At 47.5% G+C, this 12,048-nt stretch overlaps 1 protein-coding gene across 8 annotated transcripts in view; it reads left to right on the top strand.

Moving 5' to 3' along the window:
* LOC139750769 (uncharacterized) overlaps nucleotides 1–12,048 on the top strand; it is a 284,624-nt gene that overhangs the window by 81,662 nt on the left and 190,914 nt on the right. The window lies entirely within an intron of this gene.

The raw sequence follows: 12,048 nt of genomic DNA, 5'->3' as shown, positions 1-12,048 counted from the left end.
GCACGGAGGACCTTTAACTGACCTCCTCCTCTGATCCCGGGGGGTTCCCTCAGAGCTTAGGAGGTCAGGAGGAGGAGGTGGTGGCACCACCGTCTCCTGCTGGGGGTGTCACCGAGGTTCTCCCTGAGAAGGAACTGTGTGGCTGGGGAGCATCCATCTCTCGCCTGGGATGTTGTCCATCGTCCACTTACGGTGGAGCCCGGGCGACCAGCATGGTCGTGGTGGCGTCCACTGTTCAGTGCCACTGATGCCTTAGCTTTTTGTGTTTGTGTGTTCATGGGATGGCTGTGTTGGGAGGGAGAGGAAAGGGGAGGGGAAAGGATTGGTCTGGGAATGGTACAGTCGTGGAACAGACGATAGTTATGGAGAGTGTACGCAAGTATGGAGTCTGTTTTGTTGAGATGTGTGTGTGTGTGTGTGTGTGTGTGTGTTTGTGTCATAACTGGAAGGGGTGTCATGATTATAATAATAATAATGATAATAATGATAATTATAATTATTATTATTATTATTATTATTATTATTATTATTATTATTATCATTATTATCATTATTATTATTATTATTATTATTATTATTATTATTATTATTGTTGTTATTGTTACAAGTTAATTAATCATATTAAAAACTTAAGATCGAAGTTAGTTTGGTTATATCGTATTTTTTGGTTACTTCTTCGCATTGGATAAGCACCTGTGTGGCGTGTGTTTACACAACAGCAGCAGAAGTTATACAGAGGAACTTTTATGGCTGGTACATTATACATTCAGTCGTGACTTCGTTGTACATTACGTGATGTAAAGTTACATAATGGTTGCATTGCTGTAGCATTGTATTACAATACATTATTGTATTTGATTGTGAATATTGGTTGATGTAAAGTTACATAATGGTTGTATTGCTGTAGTATTGTATTACAATACATTATTGTATTTGATTGGGAACAGTGAGTGATGTAAACATACACATGTGTTATACTGCAGTAATACTGCCCTCACATATGTATTTAATGGTGACGATTAACGTAACCTCCGTCACCATCACACAAACACGTCACCATCACCATCACCACCACAAACATGTAACCACCATCACCATCACACAAACACGTCACCATCACCATCACCACCACAAACACGTAACCACCGTCACCATCACAAACACGTCACCATCACCATCACCACCACAAACTCGTAACCACCGTCACCATCACACAAACACGTCACCATCACCATCACCACCACAAACTCGTAACCACCGTCACCATCACACAAACACGTCACCATCACCATCACCATCACAAACACGTCACCATCACCATCACCACCACAAACTCGTAACCACCGTCACCATCACACAAACACGTCACCATCACCATCACCATCACAAACACGTAACCACCGTCACCATCACACAAACACGTCACCACCACCATCACCACCACAAACACGTAACCACCATCACCATCACACAAACACGTCACCACCACCATCACCATCACAAACACGTAACCACCGTCACCATCACACAAACACGTCACCATCACCATCACAAACACGTCACCATCACCATCACCATCACAAACACGTCACCATCACCACCACAAACACGTAACAGCCGTCACCATCACACAAACACCCTCACTATCACCATCACGCGCCATCACCACCATCACTGGAGCCACAGTAGTGGGTGTCATGAAGTTGGCCAGTGTAACCCTAGTGGTCAGCTGAGGATATCGTCCACCTACAATGTTCATATCATGTTCAAGGTGGAATCTGCTTCGTTAATGATGGTTGAGAAGAACATGTGAATTATGAACACCGACCTTGTTCACACACCCCGTCCACACCCCCCCCCCCGCGAGTGTGTATTTACTCCAACAGTATATACATTGTTTGTACATTGTATATACATTGTATATACATTGCTCCCAACCTTCCCCCACCTCTTCCTCATACATTGTATATACATTGCTCCCAACCTTCACCCACCCACCCCTTCCCCACTTGAGTATATTATACAGGTCAGTGTGAGCTAGATCTCCAGGTGGGTGAGAGAGAGAGAGAGAGAGAGAGAGAGAGAGAGAGAGAGAGAGAGAGAGAGAGAGAGAGGCAAGCCAGGAAATAAAGTTCAACTGATATGAATTTCCACCGTTTTCTTCCGGGTTCGCCAGCTGGCAACGGTGGACGTGGGGGGGGGGGGGACTAAGTTAAAACGATCACGAAACCTTATCCTTTATGGCTGACTTTATCACCGATAGCTCCCTCTCCTGGCTCGCCACTCCTACCTCCCCCCTTGAGATATAATGTCTGAGGGAGGAGATACTGTGTGCGTCCGGGCTACAGTATGTGTGTCAATAAGCCGTGCCCTGCCCTAATTTAAATACGTAGGCTTAACTGTGCCAGCCAGCAACACCTTTTACAATACGTTTCCTTTATGTCTCTCTCGTCTGTCCAGAACGTGTTTGTGTCTCACGTAAGGCTAAGGGTTTACGGCGCGGACAATCGCTCGCGAGTGGAATCATAGACATTGAAAAGCATGTTTATAGACGACGGGAGCTGTCATGTTGCTTATACATTACATGGTTTACCGCTGAAGGTGGTCGCTGGGAGGCTCGTGGCTCGCGGTGTAGCCAGCCAGAGTGGTCAACAAGCCTCCTTGATAATGTTGTAGTCGTTGCAAGCGCGCGGGGGTAAGAATTATCATCGCTGGCCGCCCGCCCCTCCTCCTCCTCCTCCTCCTCCTCCTTCAGGTTCCCTGGGCATGTCGGCGCAGGGTGACGTCACGCTGGCGCCGGGTGAGGGGAGGAGGGGGAGTGGAGTGAAGACAACCACCGCCACCCATCCACCCTCCCTCCTCCTCCTCCTCCTCCTCCTCCTCCTCCTCCTCCTCCTCCTCCTCCTCCTCCTCCTCCCCACGCCCCCCGCCGCGTCCTGATAGCATCGAGCACCTTATCTTCCTCGGTGATAACAATGGGGAAGCCTTCCACTCATCTGTCACGTGTGCGATAAATGAACTCTTGCATTACTGTTATCACTGACCCTTCCTTGGCCCATCGTCAGCTGCGATGATTCCGATGTTGTGTTCGTTTTAGATTTGACGAACTGGTGTCGTGAGGAGGCGAGTGAGTTAGGGGAGAGGGGGTCGTCGTCTCCGCCTCGGAGACTACGCTTCGCTGTTCTTGTTGGTGACGGTACGTCATTTGGTGATAGGCTGTGAGTGGCCCTTCGGTTCGCTGAGTTCGTGAGGTGTTCTCGTTCGCTGAGTCTGTCTGCCATGTAGTCGTCTGTCTGGTCTGTAGATATGTCTGGTTTTGACGTAGCTTCAGAAATCACAAGAGTCAGTTGAACCCGAACTTCTTCTTTGAAAGGAATGATGGTATTTGTTGTCCTTCATTGCGTATCCTTGTTTCATGCTACGCCACAATGTAATACGTCCGCTGCGAGGGGAAAATGGTCTCTGAATGTTTGAAATGTCAAAAGTAATCTCGTTGGAAACCAGAGAACCGATTGAAACCAACACTCGTCTCTTGGTGGATCGTCTTGTCCTGTTTTCTCATCTTGTACTCATTATGTTGGCCAAGTGAGTGATACAACCTCACCTGAGTCTGATTACGTATTTTTCTCAGGATCGCATATTTTATTGGAAAGTTATTGACCCATGAATAATTGATTATATAATGTACACTTAAGTTTTCGTGCAGTGTACATCTGTTCCCCCCAGGCAGGGGGGTCAATGGTTTCACATGTCTGTACTGGAAAAAAAAATTTATTCCTTACATTTTCATCGCTTTCCAACCACCAGTTGGTTGGTTGTTTGGCCTTTGGCCAGCCAGCCGTCGAGGGTCGTTAAGCGCGGCAACGGTAAACAATATTGAACCAACTGAACAAGAAAAAAAAATCTTTAAACGCCTTCTGAGTCACTGTTTGTGTGGCCCATGACCAGCTGAAAACCACATACATAATGTTTAGTGTTACTCATTACTGAACAGTTGAAGTCTTCTGTAAGGTTAGTCTATATACACACACATATATATATATATATATATATATATATATATATATATATATATATATATATATATATATATAGATATTGAAAGGATCTCAATTTTGCGGGTGATCAAGTATATGCCTTTGAGTCCACGGGGAAAATGAAGCACGATTAGTTCCCAAGTGCACTTTCGTGTAATAATCACATCATCAGGGGAGACACAAGAGAGAGAGAAATATAACAAAAAAAAAAAAAAAAAAAAAATATATATATATATATATATATATATATATATATATATATATATATATATATATATATATATATATATATATATATATATATATATGTGTGTGTGTGTGTGTGTGTGTGTGTGTGTGTCTGTGTGTGTGTGTGTATGTGCAAGTACATGTTTGGAGCCCCCATCTCTTGATCACTTTCTACCATATCCTTCCAATATCGTCAGTCACTCAGTTCCATTCATCCATCATTCTTATACCATAAGAAATCTCCCTTACATCTTTGATATCTATCTAACAACTTTTCACGCATAATTTCACGTTATGTCCTCTGGTTGTTCTTGCGCGCCGCGCCTCCCTCCCTCCCTCTCTACATCTCTCGGAAACACACATCCATCCCCACGACCTGTTTCAAAAGCACCAGAGGGTTGGGGATCGGGTCACACCACACCCACCACACTACACACCCTCACCCTCACCCTTAAGCCATGGGTTTGGTACGTATGTGTGAGTGCCCACGGTTGGGTCCTCTTGGCTTGGCTGGGGGGGTAACTGAGGGGGGTTGGGGGTTCCTGGTTAACGCATCTGTGCTGCTGTTGCAGGTGTTCCAACACCTGTAGAGAGGCAGGGAAACACCTGTTGGACTTCGTGTTCACCTAATCGATTAAACGTAATACGTGTAACACATGAATTATAAGTAGATACACATAGCGATATTAATGCGCGATTTAAAACGCTTTAAAACCTAAATTAAAACACTTTAAAACCCAAATTAAATCGCTCTAAAACGCAAATTAAAACGCTTAGAAAACGAAAGTTAAAGTGCATTAAAACGCAAATTAAAACGCATTAAAACGCTATAAAACGCAAATTAGAACGCTACGAAATGCAAATTAAAGCACAATAAAAGGAAAATTATAGAACAGTAAAGCGCTAATTAAAAAGCTTTAAAACGCAAATTAAAACGCTATATAACGCAGATTAAAACGCTACAAAACGCAGATTGAAACTAAACGGGAATTAAAACGCAAATTAAAATGCAAATCAAACGCTTTAAAACGCAGTTTAAAACGCTTTTAAAACGAATTTATGAATGAAAATGTATGGTACTGCTTGCTCTCGTGGTGATAGAGCCTTGGTGTATCGTGTATCTCTCTCTCTCTCTCTCTCTCTCTCTCTCTCTCTCTCTCTCTCTCTCTCTCTCTCTCTCTCTCTCTCTCGTGGTGACAGTCGTGAGTGCAGCCCTCCTTAGGGACCAGCAGTTGTCTGAAGCCTTCCGGCGCTCGGGGGAGTAGAGGAGGTCTGAGGTTGAGGTCGAGAGGAGGAGGAGAGGAGGAGGAGGCGCTCGGGGGAGTGGAGGAGGTCTGAGGTTAAGGTCGAGAGGAGGAGGAGGAGGAGGAGGAGGAGGCGCTCGGGGGAGTGGAGGAGGTCTGAGGTTAAGGTCGAGAGGAGGAGGAGGAGGAGGAGGAGGCGCTCGGGGGAGTGGAGGAGGTCTGAGGTTAAGGTCGAGAGGAGGAGGAGGAGGAGGAGGAGGCGCTCGGGGGAGTGGAGGAGGTCTGAGGTTAAGGTCGAGAGGAGGAGGAGGAGGAGGAGGAGGCGCTCGGGGGAGTGGAGGAGGTCTGAGGTTAAGGTCGAGAGGAGGAGGAGGAGGAGGAGGAGGCGCTCGGGGGAGTGGAGGAGGTCTGAGGTTAAGGTCGAGAGGAGGAGGAGGAGGAGGAGGAGAGCGCTCGGGGGAGTGGAGGAGGTCTGAGGTTAAGGTCGAGAGGAGGAGGAGGAGGAGACGCCGCTGCTCCGTTGTTGTTTTACACAGTCAAGGGTCAGCTCGGTACACACACGCGCGCGCGCACTTGTCTGTAGCGTAAATGCGTACCGTTGCGTAAGGTCTACCGTAGAATAATCAGGCGTGTCTGTATCATCGGGAGCACATCAGCCTCCAAACTGGCAGCCAGTCAAAGATGAAGTGTTAATTGGAAGCTAGTCAAAGATGAAGTGTTAAACTGTTGGCTTTCCCTTGACTGTTATACAGTGACTGTATACAGCGTGGTGTTATACAACAGTGACTGTATACAGCGTGGTGTTATACAACAGTGACTGTATACAGCGTGGTGTTATACAACAGTGACTGTATACAGCGTGACGTTATACAACAGTGTATACTGCGTGACGTTATACAACAGTGACTGTATACAGCGTGGTGTTATACAACAGTGACTGTATACAGCGTGGTGTTATACAACAGTGACTGTATACAGCGTGGTGTTATACAACAGTGACTGTATACAGCGTGGTGTTATACAACAGTGACTGTATACTGCGTGGTGTTATACAACAGTGACTGTATACAGCGTGACGTTATACAACAGTGACTGTATACAGCGTGACGTTATACAACAGTGACTGTATACAGCGTGGTGTTATACAACAGTGACTGTATACAGCGTGACGTTATACAACAGTGACTGTATACAGCGTGGTGTTATACAACAGTGACTGAATACAGCGTGGTGTTATACAACAGTGACTGTATACAGCGTGACGTTATACAACAGTGACTGTATACAGGGTGACGTTATACAACAGTGACTGTATACAGCGTGGTGTTATACAACAGTGACTGTATACAGCGTGACGTTATACAACAGTGACTGTATACAGCGTGACGTTATACAACAGTGACTGTATACAGCGTGGTGTTATACAACAGTGACTGTATACAGCGTGACGTTATACAACAGTGACTGTATACAGCGTGGTGTTATACAACAGTGACTTTATACAGCGTGACGTTATACAACAGTGACTGTATACAGCGTGACGTTATACAACAGTGACTGTATACAGCGTGACGTTATACAACAGTGATTGTATAAAGCATTACAGTGTGGTTCTGTTTGACCACAATACAGTAATGTTTATACAGCGTAGGTAGTGGTGATTGGACTGTAGGCTACAGGGGAAGGGTACCTGTTGGATACAGTCTAGGGAATACAGTCCGTTACAGTCTGTGGTACAGCGTAAACACCGAGGTATTACAGAGTAAACTGGTGTTACCGTGTTCCTCTGCGCTCTGACGTCACGACAGTTCCAATAACACTCGTCTGGCGATCAGTAGTATGTAGAGCAGAGCGACAGTCTCCTAAGACGAATGACGTAATGCTGTCGCTCGACTGAGTCTCTCTCTCTCTCTCTCTCTCTCTCTCTCTCTCTCTCTCTCTCTCTCTCTCTCTCTCTCTCTCTCTCTCTCTAACATAAACTCATGTATCGAGAGATCTCACAGCGGGCCCCGGTGTGGCTGCCCAGGGCCCGTGTGTGTGTGTGTGTGTGTGTGTGTGTGTGTGTGTGTGTGTGTGTGTGTGTGTGTGTGTGTGTGTGTGTGTGTGTGTGTGTCCAGGATGAGATATGTGTGTGTGTGTGTGTGTCCAGGATGAGATATGTGTGTGTGTGTGTGTGTGTGTGTGTCCAGGATGAGATATGTGTGTGTGTGTGTGTGTGTGTGTGTGTGTATGTGTGTGTGTGTGTGTGTGTGTGTGTGTGTGTGTGTGTGTGTGTGTCCAGGATGAGATATGTGTGTGTGTGTGTGTGTAACAGGTGAGGTCATCAACCCACTTCGTCTATATTTGTATAATCCAGTTTGTTTCCAACAGCCAGTCATGTCTTACCCCCGCCTCTACATGTGGCCTGGTAAACTAACTAACTAACTAACTAAGTACCTAACTAACTAACTAACTAAGTACCTAGCTAAGTACCTAAGTGCCTAACTAACTAACTAACTAACTAACTAAAGAGCTAAGTAGCTAACTGACTAACTAACTAACTAAAGAGGTAATTAACTAAGTAGCTAACTAACTAAAGAGGTAACTAACTAAGTAGCTAACTAACTAAAGAGCTAACTAACTAAGTAGCTAACTAACTAACTAAAGATCTAAGTAACTAAGTAGCTAACTAACTAACTAACTAAGTAGCTAACTGACTAAGTACCTAAGTAGCTAACTAACTATCTAACTAAAGAGCTAACTAACAAACTAACGAGCTTGCTAACTAAAGAGCTAACAAACACACTACGTGAGTACATGTTCCCCTTCAGCAGCCCTGATGGAGCCTTACCCCTGGCCGCCCCTTGTTAAGTAACCTCTATTTAAACTATCATTTGGGAGGATAATGGTTGTTGACCTCCAGCAGCGGCCTCCCTCACGGTTCCTGGTGGCCCCTGACCCTCATCGTGGCCCAGGGTCAGCCGATGTCCCGCCCCGACCACCGTGCGACAGAGGGGCGGGGGCGTCGTGCGACAGAGGGGCGGGGCGCCGTGCGTCCGAGAGCAGGTAGGCGTCGTGCGGCAGAGGGGCGGGGCGTCGCACGACAGGGGGGGCCGGGGGGGGGGCGTCGTCGTGCGACAGAGGGGCGGGGGGAGCGTCGTCGTGCGACAGACGGGCGGGGGGAGCGTCGTCGTGCGACAGACGGGCGGGGGGGAGCGTCGTCGTGCGACAGAGGGGCGGGCGTCGTGCGACAGAGGGGCGGGCAGCCAGCCACCCAGGGTCCGTACAAGAAACAGCGTTGCAAGGGTTTTGGGCTGGAGTGTGCAGCGTTGTCAACAGTAGTAAGCGTAGCCTGTGACACAAATGCTGGTGGTAAGGGGGGGGAGGGGAGGGGGGGAGGGGAAAGGTATATAGGACCCTACCCACATCCCAGGTTCCTCTCTCCTCCCCTCCCACCCCCCTCTCCTTACGTCAGCCCATAGACCGGTGTGGCCCGTCATGACAGTGTTGCCAGTCTCAGCCAGCCCTCACATGTGGTTCCACGTGTTAGCGGCAGACGCGAGCTGAGGACACACCTCTGTGTGTGTGTGTGTGTGTGTGTGTGTGTCACGTGTTCGACCATGCGAGGCTGGGTTGAGACCTTCGTGTGGGTGATGGCTATCTGCACCTCACCCACCCCTACTATCCCCCCAAGCGTCGTCGCCCCCCTCTCACCACAATACCTTGAACTCTCCTATCATTCAGTTGTACCAGTTCACGTATGGTCTGGACGTCTACAACGTCATGGCAGTTCACTACGCAACTCCGGTATTTTAAACGCAACTTCACCCCCCTCCCCCGACCCACAGCTTGATACACCGTTTTTTTTTTTAGGGGGGCTTTATTTATGACGTTTTTTTTATTTATTTATGGCGTTTTTTTATTTATGGCGTTTTTTCTTTATTTATGGCGTTTTTCTTTATTTATGAGTTTTTATGACGTTTTTTTACTTGATGACGCTATCTTTATGACGTCTTTTCTTTATTTATGGCGTTTTTTTTCTTTATTTATGACGTTTTTCTTTATTTATGAGTTTTATGACGTTTTTTCTTTATTTATGGCGTTTTTTCTTTATTTATGGCGTTTTTCTTTATTTATGGCGTTTTTTTCTTTATGAAGTTTTTCATTATTTATGGCGTTTTTTCTGTATTTATGGCGTTTTTTCTTTATTTATGACGTTTTTTTCTTTATCTATGGCGTTTTTGTGTTGCATCTCATGATCTTCTACCATCGTCATCACCAAACTCGTTCAGAAACTGGCAGGAAATCGTGACCAGGTTTGGTGTTGCGCTTCCGCTCGGTGGCACAGTAGTATTACAACGGCTTATCTCTCCCTGTAAGTCGCATCTCTTCCTTCCTCTGGACCTTCTCTAATAGTTCTTTGTGCTTCTTTAACTTCGGTCACGTACACTGAGAGGCGTGTCCTACTGTGTGTGGGTCGACCATACGTTGTGTATATAGTGTGTCTGGTACATTTCCTTTATTTCTATATTTTGACGACAGTTTTGATACTTTGGGGGCAGACATGGCCTTCTTCCACTGAACCCACGCCTCTAGCTTAGGTAGTCCGTTCTTGGTCAATGATCGTTCGGTTGTTATCTCATTGTCTCGTCTCGTAATGTTACCAAACACACTTGTCGCCCAGGACGGGGCGGGTCTGTGGCTCAGCACAATTTCGCTACCTCCTGTCTTAAAGATGTGAGCACGACACATACGCCTCACATGCTTACGACACATACGCCTCTCATGCTTACGACACATACGCCTCACAGGCGTCTCACATGCTTACGACACATGCGTCTCAACATGCTTACGACATTTGCGCCTCACATGCTTACGACACATGCGCCTCAACATGCTGACGACACATGCGTCCAACATGCTTACGACACATGCGCCTCATATGCTTACGACACATGCGCCTCACATGCGCCTCACATGCTTACGACACATGCGCCTCACATGCTTACGACACATGCGCCTCAACATGCTGACGACGCATGCGCCTCACATGCTTACGACACATGCACCTCACATGCTTACGACACATGCGTCTCAACATGCTTACGACATTTGCGCCTCACATGCTTACGACACATGCGCCTCAACATGCGCCTCACATGCTTACGACACATGCGCCTCACATGCTTACGACACATGCGCCTCACATGCGCCTCACATGCTTACGACACATGCGCCTCACATGCTGACGACGCATGCGCCTCACATGCTTACGACACATGCGCCTCACATGCTTACGACACATGCGTCTCAACATGCTTACGACATTTGCGCCTCACATGCTTACGACACATGCGCCTCAACATGCTGACGACGCATGCGCCTCACATGCTTACGACACATGCGCCTCACATGCTTACGACACATGCGCCTCATATGCTTACGACACATGCGCCTCAACATGCTTACGACACATGCGCCTCACATGCTTACGACACATGCGCCTCAACATGCTTACGACACATGCGCCTCACATGCGCCTCACATGCTTACGACACATGCGCCTCAACATGCTTACGACACATGCGCCTCACATGCTTACGACACATGCGCCTCACATGCTTACGACACATGCGCCTCACATGCTTACGACACATGCGCCTCAACATGCTTACGACACATGCGCCTCATATGCTTACGACACATGCGTCTCAACATGCTTACGACACATGCGCCTCACATGCTTACGACACATGCGCCTCACTTCCACTCACAGTATACCACACATCCAGCACTTCCCAGAAGGGCGTCTTAAATGTCCCATCTATTCCACCTCACTGATTAAGCAGGTAATGGAGAGACGTAGTGAGAATTACGTCTCTTTTTTTACAAGTTACAATTTTGTTTTTTCTGCTTTTTCTTTTCTTTTTTCTTTTAGAATTCTGCTTCTGCCGTTTCTCCCTGTTCCAGATCTTCCCGTCTCTCTCTCTCTCTCTCTCTCTCTCTCTCTCTCTCTCTCTCTCTCTCTCTCTCTCTCTCTCTCTCTCTCTCTCGTGTCTCGTTGGTCGTCGTTTCGTCTCTCCCCTCGGGCGAGACAAGAAAGCCTCACCTCACCTCTGGCACCGGGAGAAAGAGAGAGAGAGAGAGAGAGAGAGAGAGAGAGAGAGAGAGAGAGAGAGGTGAGGTGGTTCGACACCTGCGTTAATTGAAGTCAATCTGGGCTCAGTATTCTCGACCATGTTCCCGCCACCGCTGGTGTCCCACCCACCCTCTCGCCCTCCCTCTCCCTCTCCCTCTCTCTCCCTCTCTCTCTCTCTCCCTCCTCCTCTCCCTCCTCCTCTCCCAAGCCGTCCCATGTAACCCCCTACCCTCCCACCACCTGACATTCCCAGTACAACCCCATCCCTCTCTCCCTTTAGCGCATCTGACAACAGCAGCACCCACCCACCCACCCGTCCATCACTCACCCACCCACCCACCCACCCAACCATAACCCACCCACCCACCCGTCCATCACCCACCCACCCACCCACCCATAACCCACCCACCCACCCACCCAA

This window comes from Panulirus ornatus, chromosome 10, assembly GCF_036320965.1.
Source record: "Panulirus ornatus isolate Po-2019 chromosome 10, ASM3632096v1, whole genome shotgun sequence".
Taxonomy (NCBI): Eukaryota; Metazoa; Arthropoda; class Malacostraca; order Decapoda; family Palinuridae; genus Panulirus; species Panulirus ornatus.
Note: the sequence above shows the minus strand (reverse complement) of the source record. Positions and strands in the feature narration are given on the sequence as shown.